The 20,567-nt window shown below is 41.9% G+C and overlaps 1 protein-coding gene and 1 non-coding gene across 2 annotated transcripts in view; both read left to right on the plus strand.

Annotated features, from left to right (window-relative positions):
- LOC126175608 (uncharacterized) overlaps positions 1-20,567 on the plus strand; it is a 331,979-nt gene that overhangs the window by 56,284 nt on the left and 255,128 nt on the right. The gene's annotated exons all lie outside the window — the stretch shown is intronic.
- Trnat-ugu (transfer RNA threonine (anticodon UGU)) lies at positions 2,095-2,168 on the plus strand. Its single transcript has one exon. It is a non-coding gene; the product is annotated as a tRNA-Thr (tRNA).

The following is a 20,567-nucleotide window of genomic DNA, read 5'->3' on the forward strand; positions in this document are numbered from 1 at the left end:
GATGTGACTATTGTGTCTGGTGGGCCGCTTGACTTTCCGTGCACAGCTGCCTGGTGCAACTGTGATATGGAGATTGTCAGAGCAGACAATATTCCTTTAGTCTCAGGAAAGTTATTCCCGTGCTTCATGTATGACATCGTTAGGAATCAGATGATAAACGCTGCCAGTAACAATATTTACAGAACTTCAGAGGGATTTCACAAGGCAAGGATTGCACAGACATAATGAACCCCGTCGTGGGAAGACGAGCCACTCACACTGAAATTTTTGTAACGTTTGTAAATATGTGCTCAATTTCTATAATGTTTAAGATTCATTTAGTAACTTTAAATTGTAAGAGGGGAACTTTTAATGTACGCTATGTGTCTTAAACATGGTAACTGGTATGAGTTATGGTACATAAACACAAAGTATGTCTCGATGATGAGATTAAAAGCTTTCAGAGCTGGTGGAGAAGGAGAATCGGTTTATCAGTTTGGAGTAGGGAACCTTGATCCAGATACAACTGACTCGAAAAGTCATTAGCGGCATCGGGAAAATTTCATATTTAATAAAACCAGGTCTGCGAATTACGAAATCGCGTACATCATTATCTGATCGACTATATGCTTCATCAAGCTTAAGAATACCAACTGCAGGCTCTCCGATCATTATATTGTTAGCATTTCAGTGAGGCGTCAGGCCATATCCAAAGTGTTAGTGGCGTTTTTTGTATCCCGCCTGGAAGGCGGCGCGTGGGTCTGCTCCTGAAAACTGAAAGGTTGGCCGAATGACGAAAGCGAATACGAACATGAGAGGTAAAACACTTCAGTACTGCGTGTAAAATTATAGATGTTTACTATAGGCGAAAACAAGTTAATAAATGGTTACATAACTTTGCAATGATGCGCACGTAGGTGCGAAACCGTATTCCCGTCGTAAGTAGTACAAAGTCTCAATAGCAAGCCAACACCCTCTGAAGTTGAAGCAATGTTTCCAGGCCGTCTGCTCTTGATGAAATGGGCTGAATCTGGAGCGAAGCTCGTAGAGCTCCACAGCGCCGGCTAGAGGGCGCTGTCGTCGGTGTCTGTCGTAGTGCCAACTTAAGAAGTTGAACCTACGCCGTGGAATCGTAGCTATCGATACCACGGCGTTTAGTGTCTTGACCCCATAAGTCTACATATTTGTCTAATTTGCAATGTTGGACACAAGGTAAATGACAAATTACTTTATTACATCGTATAAACCACGTTTTGCAGGCTCAGCCGTTTGTCAAGGTTGTGTTCCGGGCATGACTGCAGCGCCACGTGGCGAATGCATCGCCAATTCAGGCCCGCCTGTACGGGCAGAACCACTGCTCCCACGTGAATTCTTGCCGGGTTGCGCTGTCCCGCAGCCAATGATGTCATCAGCGCTACGTCGCCCTGGCAGCCGTGCTGTGAGCTGTGTTTCGCAGTCTGTGTAACATCAGGCGCAGCGGGCGGAGGGAGATATGCGTGAACGACCGGCTCCTCTCAATTTCAAGCTTACTGCTTTTTTTGTAACGAAATTTACATGTCTGTATCAGATGCTTGATGATAATTGTAGACCGCGTATCAAGTTTTGTATGAAACATTTCACTTCATAATGCGGTTTCACAAGCCGAAGGAAGCGAAATATAGCATCCTCCCTATGATCAACACTGACCGTACCATTCAGTGTTGGTAGGAGTTCTAGTTCACTCTGAAGTTGTTCCCAATTCAACTTTTTCATAATCAGTGTCCAGGGATCACTATGCAAACCGTCTACATCACGAGGTATAGAAATAACAGACCACTGAATGTAGTGCTTGGCTGTATTCGCTAGTGGTGCAACTTTGATTTGCCTTCCCGTCCTTCAACATTAGGAACTGTATATATGAAGATAGGCTACCCAGCCATTGACCTTCGTCTGTGCGAATGCGCACAGGTTGCCCGAACTCTTACGGGAATCGTCACCTTAGTGTGTGCGAGTAATGAGTAGATGGGCAAATATCTATTAGGTACATTAAGTATGTAGATTGTAGACAGTTGGGAATGTGGGTCTCACGGGAAGCGTGCAAGGGATAAGTCCCTACAGTCGCGCTGTTCATTTGTGTCCTCGGTGGCTCAGATGGATAGAGCGTCTGCTATGTAAGCAGGAGATCCCGGGTTCGAGTCCCGGTCGAGGCACACATTTTCAGCAGTCCCCATCGAGGTATATCAACAACACCTGTCGGCAGCTGAGGGTTTCTATTAATTATCATTAGGAACTGTCACCAAGTGTCACGTCGGTTTTAGCAAACTCTAGAACCGCCTGCAGGGGACACAGCTGCCGTTGTAAGTACTGTTGAAACGTCCCCTTAGAAAAATGTAAATGACTGTGCTTAAACTGACACACAATATTTTTAGCGCAACACAATCTGACTTTCAAAAATCCCTACAAAAGAATGGCCCTGACTAACAATAACCTATACCTTTCATGAATGACCTACCTCACAAAAATCTTCGTTACTCAAACTACTGCAATACAGCGTGCGCCAATACTGCCAGCTGAATAAAAGATTCTAACTACTGATAGGCATAGTTAGCAAATGAAAGATTTTGATAAAGAACAAACAATGTATTTACTTTAATAGTGTTCAAAAGTCATTATACAGGGTGTTACAAAAAGGTACGGCTAAACTTTCAGGAAACATTCCTCACACACAAAGAAAGAAAATATGTTATGTGAACATGTGTCCGGAAACGCTTACTTTCCATGTTAGAGCTCATTTTATTACTTCTCTTCAAATCACATTAATCATGGAATGGAAACACACAGCAACAGAACGTACCAGCGTGACTTCAAACACTTTGTTACAGGAAATGTTCAAAATGTCCTCCGTTAGCGAGGATACATGCATCCACCCTCCGTCGCATGAAATCCCTGATGCGCTGATGCAGCCCTGGAGAATGGCGTATTGTATCACAGCCGTCCACAATACGAGCACGAAGAGTCTCTACATTTGGTACCGTGGTTGCGTAGACAAGAGCTTTCAAATGCCCCCATAAATGAAATTTAAGATGGTTGAGGTCAGGAGAGCGTGGGGGCCATGGAATTGGTCCGCCTCTACCAATCCATCGGTCACCGAATCTGTTGTTGAGAAGCGTACGAACACTTCGACTGAAATGTGCAGGAGCTCCATCGTGCATGAACCACATGTTGTGTCGTACTTGTAAAAGCACATGTTCTAGCAGCACAGGTAGAGTATCCCGTATGAAATCATGATAACGTTCTCCATTGAGCGTAGGTGGAAGAACAAACTAAAATGAGCTCTAACATGGAAATTAAGCGTTTCCGGACACATGTCCACATAACATCTTTTCTTTATATGTGTGTGAGGGATGTTTCCTGAAAGTTTGGCCGTACCTTTTTGTAACACCCTGTATATATATATATCAGTTCATGATATGCAGTATTACAAATTTACTCTTTCTGGCGCACACACGTCCAGATCGTCCGCTCTTAAAATTCTGCCATCTCTCTCCCCACATCCACCACTGGCGGCTCACCTCCAACTGCGCAACAGACTGCACATAGCACAGTCACTGATTTTCATATAGAGCGCTACATGGCGTTACCAACATAAAAACCCTAAACAGCCTACTTACACTGTACAGATACACCATGTATCCAACTTACACCACTTTTCGTTGACGATGGCACCGAGCGACGCTTCACGCTTGTAGCGTGTTGCCAACTGGGTAATGAAGGTCTGGGGATGCTCATTTCTCGTGAGGCAAACTAGTCAAATAAATCAAAACCCGACCTCCGTTGGTTTATCAGTAAATTAACATCAATATTAGTTGACACTCTTCATAGAGACTATATAATGCTTACATTTGCATTCTTTAATAGGAGTCCACGTTCGACTCTTGTTTTACCATGCCAGACGGCTGCTATTGCAGGGCACCGCACTGCAGTGAAATGCACAACTTCTGCAAGTCTCTCTGTGAATGTGAAATTTTAACCCAACGCAACACCGCTGTTATTGCATTACGACTACTTATTATACTCACGGCAAGAGCGGGAAAGTGTGGTAACTTCCCTGTTTGATATGATCCTTTACGCATATCAGATCTGCTCCTACTTCCTCTGGAAACTTCCGTGTACCTCCATAACCGTGACACTTCTCTCTGCGTAGACATATAAACTGCATTTCCTTATGAGACTCAACATCACTAATGTATCATCGATGCAGGTGGTTGCCGCCATTTAGGAACTGTAGTAATTAACTAGTAGTCATTGTCCATTAAACATGTTTAACTGACCATGCTACATTTTTATGGAAGTGTGCAAATGTTCGCATCATAACTGTCAGTGAACGTATAGTGTCTTGTAGCAACGAACATATTAATGTTTACAAATGTATATCGTAATTGTTATCTGAATCTTCCATTGGTTCGTGGTGTAATAACATTATAATAAACGAAAAGCTCTAGTTTCCTTTTTCTCTACAATATTAATTTAATGTGTTCACCGGTTTTCGGCTTACAAGGCCATCAACAGACGTTTACTACCAAAGAAGTTACAATTTTTGTAAACGACATTGGAAAAGAAGTTACACATCCACACTGAAGCGCCGGCCAGAGTGGCCGAGCAGTTCTCGGCGGTTCAGTCTGGAACCGCGCGACCGCTACGGGCGCAGGTTCGAATCCTACCTCGGGGATGGATGTGTGTGATGTCCTCGCCGCGCGGGATTAGCCGAGCGGTCTTGGGCGCTGCAGTCATGTACTGTGCGGCTGATTCCGGCGGAGGTTCGAGTCCTCCCTCGGGCATGTGTGTGTGTGTTTGTCCTCAGGATAATTTAGGTTAAGTAGTGTGTAAGCTTAGGGATTGATGACCTTAGCAGTTAAGTTCCACAAAATTTCACACACATTTGAACATTTTTTTGTGATGTCCTTAGGTTAGCTAGGTTTAACTAGTTCTAAGTTCTAGGGGACTGATGACCTCTGATGTTAAGTCCCATAGTGCTCAGAGCCATTTGAAACATTTTTGCCAGATTGAATCACAAACGCCCAGTACATGACATCTTAGACAGTGTGGTGGTAAAGCAACGTCAAAAGCAATAAGTTGAACACTAAATAAATATAAAACGAGTAAACACGAAAAAACCTTAACATAAAAGTGGTAAAGCATGCCTACATACCAGTTTATGTTAATTAACAAAACCAATAAAATAAAATAAATTCAGTACTTGACAAGGCTACTTCAAGAGGTATAAAATATGGAGAGTGATACACAAACCAATTAAAAGAAAGAATTATCAACTATACCTTCAGAATATATGAAGAACTTAAGCAATATCAATAAGATAAACAGAAGTGAACAACTGCAGTAAAATGGTGGAATGTGAGCGAATATGAAGTAAATGCCATCTCTGAGAGTGTGGTGCTACTGCATTTTGAAAACTAAGAAGATGAACAATATACAGATATAAAGGGAGCAAACAGAAAAACATTAACATTATACTCCAAAACTGTGCCTATATAACAGTTTGCATTGAATAAATGAACCAAGTATAATAAAAACAGAACTTTACGAGACAACTTCAAGAGGTATTAAACATGGAAAGTAATATCAGTGCCAATTGAAACAAGCCTTAGCAATTGTAATTACAGACTATATGGATTATATAGGCAGTTTTAATAAAATAAATTAAAAGAACTCAATGAATGCGGAAAAATGAGGGAATATGAGGGATCAGACATTGTGGGAAGTAATGAAAAACTGAGAGGATTATGTGGAGTTTAGAAAAGGGGAAGTATTAATCTGCGTCTGTTCGTTTAAGATTAGATCTGGACTGTGCGCTAGACGGTTGTCAATTTTCACGACTTCCGGCGGATTGAGGTTTTGGCGTTCGTTTGTTAAGTGATGGACATGGGACGCTGGCTGGTAGTTGCGGTCCTCACCCACTACATGATCACCAAATGTAGAGTCAGAGTTCTGCAACACCCAGCTGCGTTCGTATTCAGTCAGCCAAGTTGCTATGTCTCTGCCTGACTGACGAATGTACAACTTGTCACAACCAGAACAGGTAATTTTAAGTACCTCACTGTTCGTTAGTAACTGGGGCTTATCTTTGCTATTAAAAATACTCTGGGCTGTTGTGTTCTTAACAAAGTAGGAAACTCTATAGTTGCAGGATTTCAGTGTTTTTGCTACAATCTGTTAGACGTCTCCTAGATTTGGTAATGTGTCCTCTTATTACTTTCTCTAAGACGACATTTTACAGAACACATGAGACAGCATCCTCTTGTCTGAGACTTGTTTCAGTGTCGAACGTTTCTGACGCGACCCCTCGGAAACGCACTGCTGCCCTTAACCCATCCATACAAGATTACACCATTCTCACTAGCTTCTCGGGGATTCTGAAGACACGCAGCGCATTGTAGGCTATTCCTGTAGACATTGCCGTATACACGTTGAAAATCGACGAACAGACTGTAAATATCTCTATCATTTTCCCCCATCGTTTTTCATACAATTGTCTTAGGGTGAAAAAGTGATCTATTGTCGATCGGTTTGGTCGAAAGCCACCTTGGTTCAAATGGTTCAAATGGCTCTGAGCACTATGTGACTTAACATCTGAGGTCATCAGTCCCCTAGAACTTAGAACTACTTAAACCTAACTAACCTAAGGACATCTCACACATCCATGCCCGAGGCAGGATTCGAACCTGCGACCGTAGGCCACCTTGGTATTCCTGTATGTTTTTCTCTACGAATGGTTATAATTTTCTGAGAATAATGATAGACAGTATCTTGTGCGTTGCATTTAGCAAGCTAATGCCTCTGTAGTAAAAACACTTTCCATTTTGCTTCCCTTGGTGCATATCGGCCATATTACGGCCAACTTCCATTTTTGGCAATGTCTCATTCTTCCATATCAAGCGGATCACTTTACAAATATCTAAGTCCGAGCTCTCATTTCTCTCTTTGATTAATTCTCCCATTATTCTCTCTTCATCTGAGGTTTTGTTGCTTTCTGAGTCTTTTGATTGCAATCTTCAAATCTTCTTCAGTCACTACACACTCTTCTTCATCTTTTCTTTCCTCTGTTGTGTTTACAGGTAGCATCTCATCTGGGTCTGGGCGATTCAAGTGTTCTGAGAAGTATTCTCTCCATCTTTCTAGAATTCTTTCCTTGGCGATCATGAAGTTGCCGTTCTTATTTCTAATGAAAAGGGTTAGGCTCTGAAATCCAAGTTTCCGATTTTTTATGCACTGGAAAAATTGTCTTCAATTCTTGTTGTGGCCCTCTCTCCAAATTTGTTCTAATAAACTAGTTAAATATATTCTCTTCTCTGTTCTCAGAAATCGCTTCGTCTCCGTTCTGATGTTGCGAAAACGTTCCCTTTTTTGCTCGTGCTCCCTGTCAGCCAGCCACTTCTCCATCATATTCCTTCTCTTTTTCTGTAGCCTCACGATATGTCCACCGAGCGAGGTGGCGCAGTGGTTAGCACACTGGACTCGCATTCGGGAGGACGACGGTTCAATCCCGTCTCCGGCCATCCTGATTTAGGTTTTCCGTGATTTCCCTAAATCGTTCCAGGCAAATGCCAGGATGGTTCCTTTGAAAGGGCACGGCTGATTTCCTTCCCAATCCTTCCCTAACCCGAGCTTGCGCTCCGTCTCTAATGACCTCGTTGTCGACGGGACGTTAAACACTAACTACCACCACCACGATATGTCTCCCTGAACCATTTTCTCTTTTTCGTTCTCTTCTTTGTTTCCAACGTCTTCTCCGCTATACTTAATAGCGTGAACGTTATATCTTTACACTTCTCCTCCACATTCTTTCTTGCTTCCACATCAGATAGACCATAAGTGTCCCGTATCAGATCAGTTTATTTCGACTTCACCTACACCATCGTACCACAATTAACATTTATATCCTGTACAAACATTTTTGGAGGGTTTTTCGTAATTGTAATAGTCAAAAGCGAAAATGTTGCCCTTAAAAATATTACCTGACTGTGAACCCAACACAAGAAGAAATAACATTTCGTTTGTTTATAAGAGAGTACAGTGATTTACCAAGTGGGTCGATAATCAGCTTTTCGATCCCTGTTGAAACGTTAGAATGACCGGTAAGAAATTTACCAGCTTTTAAGTCGTTTCAAAACAATATTGTAGCATTTAGACGAAGTAAGGAAGACAATAAATTAGGAAATAAATGCCTAATCGACGAAGTAATTGACACTAAACTGGCTGTATTTGCGATCACGAGAATAAATTGCAACCCAAGACATATCGTAGATACAGTAGCCAGATCTCGAGAAGAGCGAAAGCTTCGAATTCAATCAAATCTTGACTGCCATCTTTTATTTATTTTTTGGTTGTCGTTTTCACACACTTCCTGCACCCTGGGAAATACTGAAGTCAGAGTTTCACTGTAATTATTATTTTTATTAAGATTACTTTTATTAATATCGTTAATTAAATTGTTTACTTCTTCCATGCACAGAGTTGGAACCTACTGCGATAACGAGAATAGGGTATAATTATTACAGCGCTATGACACGTCGTGGTAACGGTGCCAAGAGAAGCAGCTAGACCGCAGAGCGATCGAAAGCTCGTTTAGAGACCGAGATTTCCGAGCTACTCGAGTCACGCTCAGACACAGCACAAGCTATTTGTAGGAACGCAGGCAGGGCTCCAGGGCGGGGGCGCCCTGGATTCTCCGGCCAGTCTCAGGAGGACGCCGCACAGTTGCGCTGCCCCAGGCAGCAGCAGTTGTGCGAACCGCGAAACGCAGTCGAGAGAGAGAGAGAGAGAGAGAGAGAGAGAGAGACTGGGTCATCTGCAAACAATGGCCGCCGGGAGACCCGTCTGTGAGGCCAGTCTGTGAGGCCAGCTGCACCGCTACGTGACTCGGGACTGCCGCGCGTCGTTGACTGCGGCATGCGGTGTCGCGTTCTGCGATAACTCGCCGATTTGTCACCGCTTGCGAGTGCGTCAACTTCCTTTTCAGAGAGTGAGCGCGTAGCACCACCGGCAAAGTGAAATGAAGACCTGTGCATGGTGGCACCATAATCGTGTTCGCGCCAGGGATATGTGGAGGGGAGGTAGTAACTTCCTTACTCCAGTATTCTTTCAAGTGGAGTGCTGACATACACCGGGTGGTTATTATTAACTTTCCCTATTTAACTCGTCATAACACGGAAACTAATTACCGTACGAGTACCAAACTTGGAAGCACTAATGTCAAGGACTGGTACCTTTACTGCTAAAAACGGGGCAGTGTCCAGAAGAGTCTGAAAGCGCAGGATTGCACTGTGCACAGCAGAACGAAACATGTCCGTAGGTATGCTGGCTACCTCTCTTGATAAGCTGCGCTTCATATCAACACATGTGTGAATGTTCCCCTGGTGAACCTTGTCCTTCTGGTATCCCCACAACCAGAAATCACAGGGTGTGAGATCAGGTGACCGTCTCGGCCAAGCATTTGGAAACGATCAGCTAATAATTCGATCGTTTCCAAGTGTGTTTAGGAGAAGCAGGTCAACTTCACGAGCGATGTGCGGTAGGGCCCCATCATGCATGAAAACTGTTCAGTTCAATGCGTCTCTCTCCTGTAGGGCGGGTACTACATGCTGGCGAAGGTGGCCGAACGGTTCTAGGCGCTACAGTCTGGAACCGCGCGACCGCTACTGTCGCAGGTTCGAATCCTGCCACTTGGGCATGGATGTGTGTGACGTCCTTAGGTTAGTTAGGTTTAAGTAGTTCTAAGTTCTATGGGACTGATGACCTCAGAAGTTAAGTCCCATAGTGCTCAGAGCCATTTGAACCATTTTGAGCCATGCTGGCATAGCATATCGCAGGAACGCTGGCCAGTCACACTGCACGTCTTTGGTCCTTGAGTGCCAACCTGTTCAAAACAGAATGGGCCAATAATGAACGTAGCTGTGAAGCGACATATACAGTAACATATATTCGTATATGGATATGATGTCTGTTCTTTCAGACACCACATCCATATAAGTATATAGTTCTGGCAATACCGGCCAAGACCTTCTTCTTCTGTGCGGTTGCACACATATTCCCCGAACTCTTATGGTACTTGGTAAGACTGTCTTCCACGAGTAATGAGTGTGTTGGGTAGGTACACTACGAATGTAGTGTGCGGACATATAAGGTGAGAATGTGGGTCCCGCGGGAAGCGTGCGCGAGATAGTTCCTGCAGTCGCACTACCCTCTGTGCCCTCGTTGGCTCAGATGGGTAGAGCGTTTGCCAAGTAAGCAGGAGATGCCGGGTTCGAGTCCCGATCGGGGCACACATTTTCACCTGTCCCTGTTGATATATATCAACGCCCATCAGCAGCTGAAGGTATTAATATATAATTCTAATTTCATACAGTGACAAGTTCACCATACGGCGGAACTTCATGCACAGTGACTGGTAGATCCCCATACTATGCAGTTCTGTATGTTCACCTCACCCGTCAGAGAAAAATGAGCTTCGTCTGTTCATAGGATGGTCCAAGGCCAGCCCTCGTAACTTCAGTCATTGGTAGAAAGTGGAGAGCTAAACAAACACGTCGTTGTGCGTCCTATGGTGCAAGCTGCTGTATGATATGGATCTTGTACGGATACAATTTGAGAATGGTTCGAAGCACCTTCCGTTCAGTGGACCACTGTCGTGACACAGCACACGCATTGCCTGACGATCGGGAATTGCGCTGAGAGTTGTCTGCAGTAGCAACATCGATTTCATCAACCACCTGTTGTGCAACCGGTCGTCGGCCTCTTCCCGGAGCGACGCCCAGTTCTCCAGTTGATTTGAACTTCTTCATCACGTTCCGCACAGCAAGTGGAGAAAGAGGACTCTTCCGTAATCCTTTCAGCCGGCGATATTCTCGAAGTGCAGCTGCAGCATTACGGTTGTTTTGATAATAGAGCTTCACCAATAATGCCCTGTTCCTCTTGTCGAAGTTCATGTTGACGCGTCATTAAGTGCACTGCGACTGGTCAGGTGTGTGAGACAATGAATCACGATGACTGATCAAGAGAGGTAGCCAGCATCCCTACGGACAAGTTTCGTTCTGCTGTGCACAATGCAATCCTGCGCTTTCAGACTCTTCTGGACACTACCCCTTTTTTTAGCAGTAATGGTACCAGTCCTTGACATTAATGTTTCCAAGTTTGGTACTCGTACGGTAATTAGTTTCCGTGTTATAACGTGTTAAATAGGAAAAGTTTAATTATAACCACCCTGTATTACAAGTATCTATTCCACTGCCCTATATGCCACAACAATTACACATTGACTCTAACTTTTGTTCGACAATTCTCCTCACTCACTTCGCCAGCATTCATCGACAGTGTAGTGTGTAGATATCGACGTTTCATCTAAATATGTCACTGGTCACTTAAGTTCTTATGTTTTATTTTTTTAGCAAAAGTCAATTTCCATACACCTTTTTTAAACTATGTCTTCCCCTCCGTACCTGATTTATTCCGTTGCCTTTGCCACAAGATGGCATACAAATGTCAATTTTTATCGGGAGTTTCTTTGCAAGCCTTTCAGTCCAGTTCTGTACGACAAACGCTGTGAAGTACTCGCAAAGTTCATTAACATTGCAAAAATTGCTGCCTGAGAACAAAAAAAAATGGCTCTGAGCACTATGGGACTTAACATCTGTGGTCATCAGCCCCCTAGAACTTAGAACTACTTAAACCTAACTAACCTAAGGGCATCACACACATCCATGCCCGAGGCAGGATTCGAACCTGCGACCGTAGCAGTCGCGCGGTTCCGGACTGAGCGCCTAGAACCGCTAGACCACCGCGGCCGGCTGCCTGAAAACACATTTATCCATATCGTCAATGGATTGTTTACTGTGTATACTTTTGCTTGTTCGTCTTTTGGAAAGATCGTGTTCCTCTTGTAGTAACTGACAAACAAGCGACCATCTCCAGCTCTACTGGTAAACTTATTAAACAAGTAAACACGTCAGCAACAATTGGATAACTCTCAAGAAATCTAGGTCCGTATTGAGAAAGCCAGAGCCGTGTTTTGCAAAATCACTAACGTGTTCATGTGCCATCATCTGCCAATGGAAACAAAATTTAGAATACTACGCTGCTACATATTTCCCATATTTTCTACAGAGATGAGACCTGGACTTTGACAGAGAAGCTTTTGAGATGCGGCTGTACAGGGGAATGCTAAGAGGGAAACATACAGATAAAAGTACTATCGACAACATTCTCCGCAAAATGAAGAAAGAAAATGAAGTCCTGAACACAGTAAAATGCAGAACACGTCATTGGAAACAGGTATAAACGTTGCAGAACATTCTTCAGGGAAATATACTAGGTATAAAAGAACGAGGAAGATGAACATCTTGACTCGGAAAATTAAGGTTCAAATGGCACTGAGCACTATGGGACTTAACATCTATGGTCATCAGTCCCCTAGAACTTAGAACTACTTAAACCTAACTAACCTAAGGACAGCACACAACACCCAGCCATCACGAGGCAGAGAAAATCCCTGACCCCGCCGGGAATCGAACCCGGGAACCCGGGCGTGGGAAGCGAGAACGCTGCCGCACGACCACGAGATGCGGGCACGGAAAATTAAGGACGTGAACTAACATACGAGCGAGGAACTTCTTGGAACAAGCTATGATGGTCATCAATATCCGGAACGTATAGACACTAGGAGAAGAACATGAAGAAGAAGACGACGTACTTAATTTGCTTTGCACTGTCCGTCGTCTCTTCCGTCAGCACTGTCATTCCTTTCTCCCTCTCATCTTCAGTGAATTTATTGACGTCAGCAGAAAGTCGTAGCAGCTGCTTGCGAAGGCATTTTCCGCGATCGCTTACGTTGCCTACACTGCGGGATAACAAAATGCACTACCTTGAATTGGAATGTGACTGCACCCAGTGACGTATGTGTCTCGGTTCACTTTGTCGAGTAATATATGGCCTTCCTTCGTTATTATTGCTGTACCATGTATACTATTCTCGTACTCTTCTTCCTGTTTTCATGCATACCACAGTCAGCTCGTTCCAGCTAGGAGCCTTCTATTTTCTGTTCGCTTGGGTCACAGTTCACAGTACTTCGTGAACGAAAACATATTCCATCTCGATTGTCACTTTATTTATTTATTTCACAATGTCGGCACCTGTGCTATTTTCAGGTGATTAATCATCATGAAGTGCGTCAATAAAATTATATTCTTTACCGTTAACCTTTTCAGATCTGAATTTTTTCTGGAGGAAGGAAAATTTTTCTTTATGTGGTAATGCTCTTAGGTAATTTTTTAAATGATTTTACATACATGATTCATACAAAAATATGTACCCGCTATCAGAAAATACTCACTACACTAGGCTTCAATTTATGGACTAAAATAACTAATTATGAAATATTCTCTCTTGTAATATATAGTGAAATGATCAGTCAGTAATTACCACGCAAAATAAGAATAACAAAATGGAATGAGTCAGTGGAATATAGTGAACCAACCACATCCGTTTATTCTGGTGGTCACTGGTTGCTGCGTACTGCTACAATGACTTGCTATTATTTTCATAGTGATCCCCAACAGTTGGCAGGACTTGTGCATCTTGAAAAGGATGAACATTCACAAAATATGTATCTCAGGTTTCCACTAAAAAAAAAACTTCTGATGGAGCTCAGACACAGTAAAAGTTAATGTACACAATTGTAGCCAGATGGTCTGAAAGGGTGAAGAAGTAAACACTTCCGTTACTATACAGGTATTTTTTATTAAATTTAATAGATTCAGTAGTCTTTAGCTACTTTGTTTGTATATAATATTTGGCTGGATACCTGGCTTAGCACTGATGTGATTATTTTCTGCTTACTTCGGACCACAGTCCAATAATACTTCAGAAGCTGTATAAAAGTGAATTCTTACTCCCTCCTTTTATGTCGGCAAAAAATTTCTCCTTAGTCACGTGAACTCGAATATATAAATACGATCGAGCACGATTACAGTAACTGTACAGAATATATTTGGACGCATTTCATGTTGACTTATCAATTGAAAATGATTAACACGACGAAATTCGACTGTGATATAAACAAATATGATGACAGGTGACAAGTATTACGTTGTCGTTTCTAATATGCGGCATATGAAGCAAGCACAAAACAAGCTTTTCGGCTTACGAATTAAAGTAGGCTTGTTGAGGAGAAGCATTAACGTACCCATAAAACATAGTCATCCAGTTCCGATTAACTATCACTCTACTAACTAAAAAACTCTAAAGGAAACTCACAGAAGTCACTAGCCGAAAGTTCATTTTGATATCGCAGTAGTGAACAACAACAAAAACAACAACAACAACACAGCATTCTATTACTCTTATTCTAAGATTGTTGATGTTCATCTCTTTTTAATACATTATCCATTCGATTCTGTTGATCTTCCAGTTCCTTTGCCGTTTCCCCCAAAATTGCTTCATCGGCAAATCTTACGTTTCTACTTCTGTCCCGTGAAATTTAATTCCCTTTCCAGATTTCTGGTTGGTTTTCTTCATTGCATCTCTAAAGATAATCGCGTACCAGAAGGTAGACTGATAAGTTCTACTGCTGCAGCGTATTGTACACATTAAAAATGTGTGGAAGAGGCTGTAGTCCTCTCCTGTACTCAAGTTTCTCCTCGATAGTTATTCAAATGCTACTTGCAAATTGTCCAGATGACCGTGACCCTTTACTTCAGAGTGATTTGCTCAACATACGAGGGGTATCCACAAAGTACATTACGGTTTGTAATTAAAAATAAGACGTTTCCTTGGGATTGATGTAAACAAACCCCACCGGAAGATTGTGTCTTCTCGACGACTTTGTTCAGTTGAATACTTAAGAAATAGAAATTCATGTCATCGGGAAGCTCAATTTAATCATATTTTGTTTTATTTTCGAGGCATAATCGAAGCAGCAGAAATTATAGTACACAGCAATAAAGAGTGAATAGTTTGATATGAACTCAAAATCGCGGCGGAAAACAAAAGGGAAAGTGCTAATAACAAAACGGAGCTAGAACTACTTAGAGTTTCGGCAATAAATTTCGTGTAAAACGACGAAGGTGATTCAGTTATTAAGTGGCATCCAACAGATTATTGCTTCTCAGTATGCAGGTTTCCGTTATCGTCATACAGGGTTCCTCCAGCCAGCATCAAAGGAACCTCATAACGGAGTTGAATGACCTTTAACACTCGATAGTAATAGTTAAAAGACTGTGTAGAACTGACACTCGTAGATGGCGTATGTCAGTTCTACACCGTCTTTAAACTATTACTATCGAGTGTTAAAGGTCATTCAACTCCGTTATGTGGTTCCTTTGATGCTGGCTGGAGGAACCCTGTATGACGTTAACGGAAACCTGCATACTGAGAAGCAATAATCTGTTGGATGCCACTTAATAACTGAATCACCTTCGTCGTTTTACACGAAATTTATTGCCGGAACTCTAAGTAGTTCTAGCTCCGTTTTGTTATTAGCACTTTCCCTTTTGTTTTCCGCCGCGATTTTGAGTTCTTATCAAAAATCGTTCAGAAAGAACTATTCACTCTTTGTTGCTGTGTACTATAATTTCTGCTGCTTCGATTATGCCTCGAAAATAAAACAAAATATGATTAAATTGAGCTTCCCGATGACATGAATTTCTATTTCTTAAGTATTCAACTGAATAAAGTCGTCGAAAAGACACAATCTTCCGGTGGGGTTTGTTTACATCAATCCCAAGGAAACGTCGACACTGTAAAGCAAAGGAGGAAGGGGAGGAGGAGGAGGAGGTGGAGATAAATGTTTAACGTCCCGTCGACAATGAGGTCATTAGAGACGGAGCACAAGCTCGGGTTAGGGAAGGACGGATAAGGAGAGCGAACGTGCCCTTTCGAAAGAACCATCTCGGCATTTGCCTTAAACGATTTAGGGCAATCACGGAAAACCCAAATTAGGATGGGCGGACGCGGGATGGAACCGTCGTCCTCCCGAATGCGAGTCCAGTGAGCTAACCATTCCGCTACCTCGCTCGGTCTGTGCAGCAAATTCCACTACTAACAGAACTAAGAGCGTATGGGGTATCTTCGCCGATGTATGATTGGTTCGATGAATATTTGGTTAACAGAACTTATTACGTTATACTGGACGCCGAATGTTCTACAGAAACGAAACTAACATCCGTATGAGTTCAAGGGAGCCCAATAGGACTTTTAATATACATAAAAATTTCTATGATAGGATCAGAAGCATTAAGATTGTTCGCTGACGACAATTGTGTCTGCTCATAGGTAAAACCTTGACAAAATTCCCGCTAGATGTCCCAGATGGCTGTTCTCTTTAATGCGGAGCAACGTAAGCTAACGTCTGTAGGAAAGGAATAGATCCCGATAGTATTCGTTTACAAGACTAGTGGCGCGCACCTTAAGTACATCACATCGTATATTTATTTACAAGTACTACGGAGCGAAATGAAATCGGACGATCACGCAAAATGAGTATTAGGAAAGGTGAGAGGCAGACGTAGGTTTTATTGAAAGGATTCTGGCAAAATGCAATTAATCTCTAAATAAAATCACTTACACGGTAATAGAATGACTAATTATATTGCTTCAGCGTTTGTAGTCCTTATCAAGCCAGCACGGCAACACACGCAATGAATTCAGCGACGCGCTGCAACGACTGTAATTGATCGCCATAGCCCGTATGAAAGTGTAACAGAAGTACTGGAGGAACTTAAATGGGAATCCTGGAAGAAAGATGACGCAGTTCCCCTGGAACACTGTTGGATAAATTTACGGAAGCATTCGAAAGGCTGCAAACATTAGCATTACTGAGGCGTTAGTTTCATGCCTCAGAGTCCATACAATGGGCAGATCGCATTTATCTAGTTTTACATCTTGGATATCGAGCGGTTTGGATGATTTCTTTTGTTAATTTGAAAAAGCGAGTTGTGCAGTGAGGAACTCTGATTTGTTCCTCTTTCACTCTTTCTAACGATGTCAAAGTGCCACATATTTAGCAAAGCTTTTCATGTTAATTTCCTATATTTTGGTTATTCCAAGAATAACCTTGGACATGGTTTTTAAATTTGAATGAAAGTTGACTAATTTGTGAAATCGGCTTCCGTTTATGAACAGTACTTTCTATAATCTCTCCCCCGACTAGGCAACCATTATTTAAAAAATATAATCAGGGATACACTGAGGTGTTTTTTGAATGGTATGGTGTTTCCATTGTGTGCAGTTGCCAAACAATTAATGGACTGTCGTGTCACCTGCAGCGCAGTATATTGTGGTGACGGCTGGGTAGTGTTCACAGTTTTTTATTTCGAAGATCAAACCGTTACTAATGCAGTTTACGTTCCGGAAGCTCTACCACGCAATTTGCAATGGCTATCGGAGTATATACGAGAGTTGCCCAGAAAGTAATACAACGCGTTCTTTTTCTTCAACAATTCGTTGTTGAACGTAATGAGAACGACACACACGAACGAATGTTGTTTTATCTACACACCCTATTTTTCCACGTAATGTCCATCCCGTTTTATGGCCTTCCTCCGGCACGAAACAAGGACGTGTATGCCCTGCGGGTACCAATCCTTGTCCTGTTGGCGGAGCCAGTGCTTCACTGTGAGGATCACCTCCTCCTCGTCCTCAAAATGTCTTCCACGAATGGCATCCTTTAATGTCCAAAAGAAGTGGAAGTCCGAAGGGGCCAGGCAGGGCCGGCCTTAGCCATCCAGGTGCCCCGGGCGAGTCGTCCAGTTGGCGCCCTTTATTGTATAAATAGCGAACCTGGCAGTGCTTTGCAACACGGTATTTGACTGTTTTCTAGAAATCGTCTTAAGTGGTTAATGGCGTCATCTTATGATCATAACATGGTTTTTTCCATCGTAAATTTGAGTATTTTATTTTTTTAAATGGAAATGAAATCCAAATAATCTGAAAGCCCGCTAAGACGCTCCATGTGAGTCTTGTGTAGCCTGTGACGTCAGTCCAGCATGCTGCTGTCGCTGCCGTAACAGTCAGTATAGCAGTGATATATTGTTTGGGCATTCACGTTTTGGGAAATTGTCTAAAAATATTGCGTAGTACTGCACTGTACATCTACAACAACTCCAGAAAATTGTTTTTGCGTGTTCCAAACAAAGAAAAGATGCGTAAAATGTGGTTGAAACAGGCTCGTATATCCCAAATATTTCTTTTCTTTTCTGAAGCACCCCTGTACTAAAGCGAACAAAACAAAACAAAAATTATTCAAATTGGTCAAGCCATTTCTTTGTTTTGGTGAGACTAACACACGACAATTGATTTTTATATATAGGAGGTAATATGTATAACGAAAAAACACTAATTTTGAATTGGGTACCATATTTTTATTGAATTTAATATAACTGTAAGCCATAAACCTATATTTTCTGTCAGTCATCTGAACACAAAACATATTACGCCTAATGAAAAACAATTATAAACGACTAAAATTTTACTTTTCTCGCTTTTCTGTCGGCAAAGTCTCTGATCAGATTAGCAAAGTCCAGGTTTTCTGCAACTTCGTTTTCAATGGACAGTGAGGCCAAACTGGTTAGTCTTGTTTGAGACATTGTAGACCACAAGTACGTTTTTATCAACTTCAGTTTGGAAAAACTGCGTTCGCCGCTTGCGACAGTCACTGGTATTGTTAGCAAAATACGTAACGTTATCCAGATGTTGGGATATAACTCTTGAAGATTATGCTTTTTTATGAAGTTTAAGGCTTCAATAGGCGTTGCCTGGCTGTCTTCGAGATAGTGTTGCAGGCCTAAAATTTCGTCGCACAGCAAATTTCCATCATTATCTGACTTCATGTTGACAGTTAACTTTTCTTGTAATTTAGAACAGCATTGTATTAGTTCTTCTTTATTTTGGTTTTTTTTAATGTCAAACAAGAAACTCCACGTCGCAGAAAATTCTTGCATCTGTTCAAATCTTTCTTTTATGGATATGTGCACGGTGTCCAACAGTGCATTGAAAAGCTCTGCTTTAAACTTCTTTTTTGGGTCAGTTATTTGATCATCAACAGCCTCTTCACCCGGCCTGCGTTTAATACGTCTTAATCGCATTTGTGGTCTAAATAATGGCTGCGTATCAAGATCCGAAGCCAGTTCAGTTGCTGTTACAATAGCTTGTTCGAAACCTGTTTGTCTATATGTTTCCAAATAAGAGCAACATTTGTCAAGGATTCCCATAAACTCGACAAAGTTGATTGTGGGTGACTGACTTGCTTTACTCACAACGTTAATTTGAAACAGAACATCATACCATGTCACGACAGAAACAATGAAGCTGAAGTCCTTTAATTGTCCTCCTAGTGTTGTCGCTTCGTGTGACACCGCAGCATCGCTTTGTTCAGTAGCATCGGCCAAGGAAACCAAAGCGTCATGCATTTCGCATAATTGATAACGAACCGCTTTGACGCTATCAATTCGAGCTTCCCAGCGTGTGTCACTTACATGGTCGGTCAAAATTTTTCATCTATTTACCGATCCAGCAAATAGATTAAACATTTTTTGTAACATTCCGAACAGTGTCACGGATTTTACTGATGATTTTGCCGCATCTCACAATACCAAATTATAACTATGGCATTCACATGGCACAAAAAAAACTGGTGGGTTTAACTTCTTAATTCTGTTCTGGACGCCTTTATTTTTCCCCTTCATGTTCGCGCCGTTATCGTAGCTCTGTCCTCTGCAGTCATTAATGTTAAGGTCAAGATCACTCAATGTTTTTAAAATGCTTTCTGTGAGGCCTTCACCGGTTGTATCATCTATTTGCAGAAATGAGATGAAATGTTCTTTTACACTTACGCCATCCTCTGTTATGTCGGCGCATCTTAAAGTTATCGAAAGTTGTTCTTTGTGGCTTATATCTGCAGTACAGTCAGCTATGATTGCATAATACTTTGAACCCTTTATGCGGGATACGATTGTAGACATAACGTGTGATGCCATGAGTTCTATTAATTCATTTTATATATTTTTGCCGCAATAATGGTCAGCCAAATCACCATTCAATGCCAGTCTGACGTGCTTTTCCATGATTGGATCAAACTTTGCCAATAACTGCACAAGACCTAAGAATTTTCCATTATTTGGGGTAAATAATTTAACTGATAACCCTCTGAATGCCATATTATTTTCAGCCAAATACAAAGTAATGTGCATCAATCTTTGAAGCACATTGCTCCATCGTAAACTTTCTTTAGAAATTAGCTTTTGTTCTTCCTTGTCAATAGTTAATCCAGCTTTAAACCTGATTTCAGCTTCTGTCCATTGAGTAAATGCAGTTTCAGAGCTTCACTTAAATTTTTCCAATTTCTGAAACCCACAGTGGTAGTCAAATTAGTAGTTGACTTTAAATCAAACAGTCGACAACAAAAGCAAAAGACACTGTCGTTTGATACAGAATAACCTAGCCACCGTCGTCTGATAGTTTCTTCGTTTGATAGTTTTCTTGTGTAATGAGTTGAAGAGAAATGACGCCCATTTTCATCTTTTGGAAAGTTATTTAGACATACT

This window comes from Schistocerca cancellata, chromosome 3 (genome assembly GCF_023864275.1).
Source record: "Schistocerca cancellata isolate TAMUIC-IGC-003103 chromosome 3, iqSchCanc2.1, whole genome shotgun sequence".
NCBI lineage: Eukaryota > Metazoa > Arthropoda > Insecta > Orthoptera > Acrididae > Schistocerca > Schistocerca cancellata.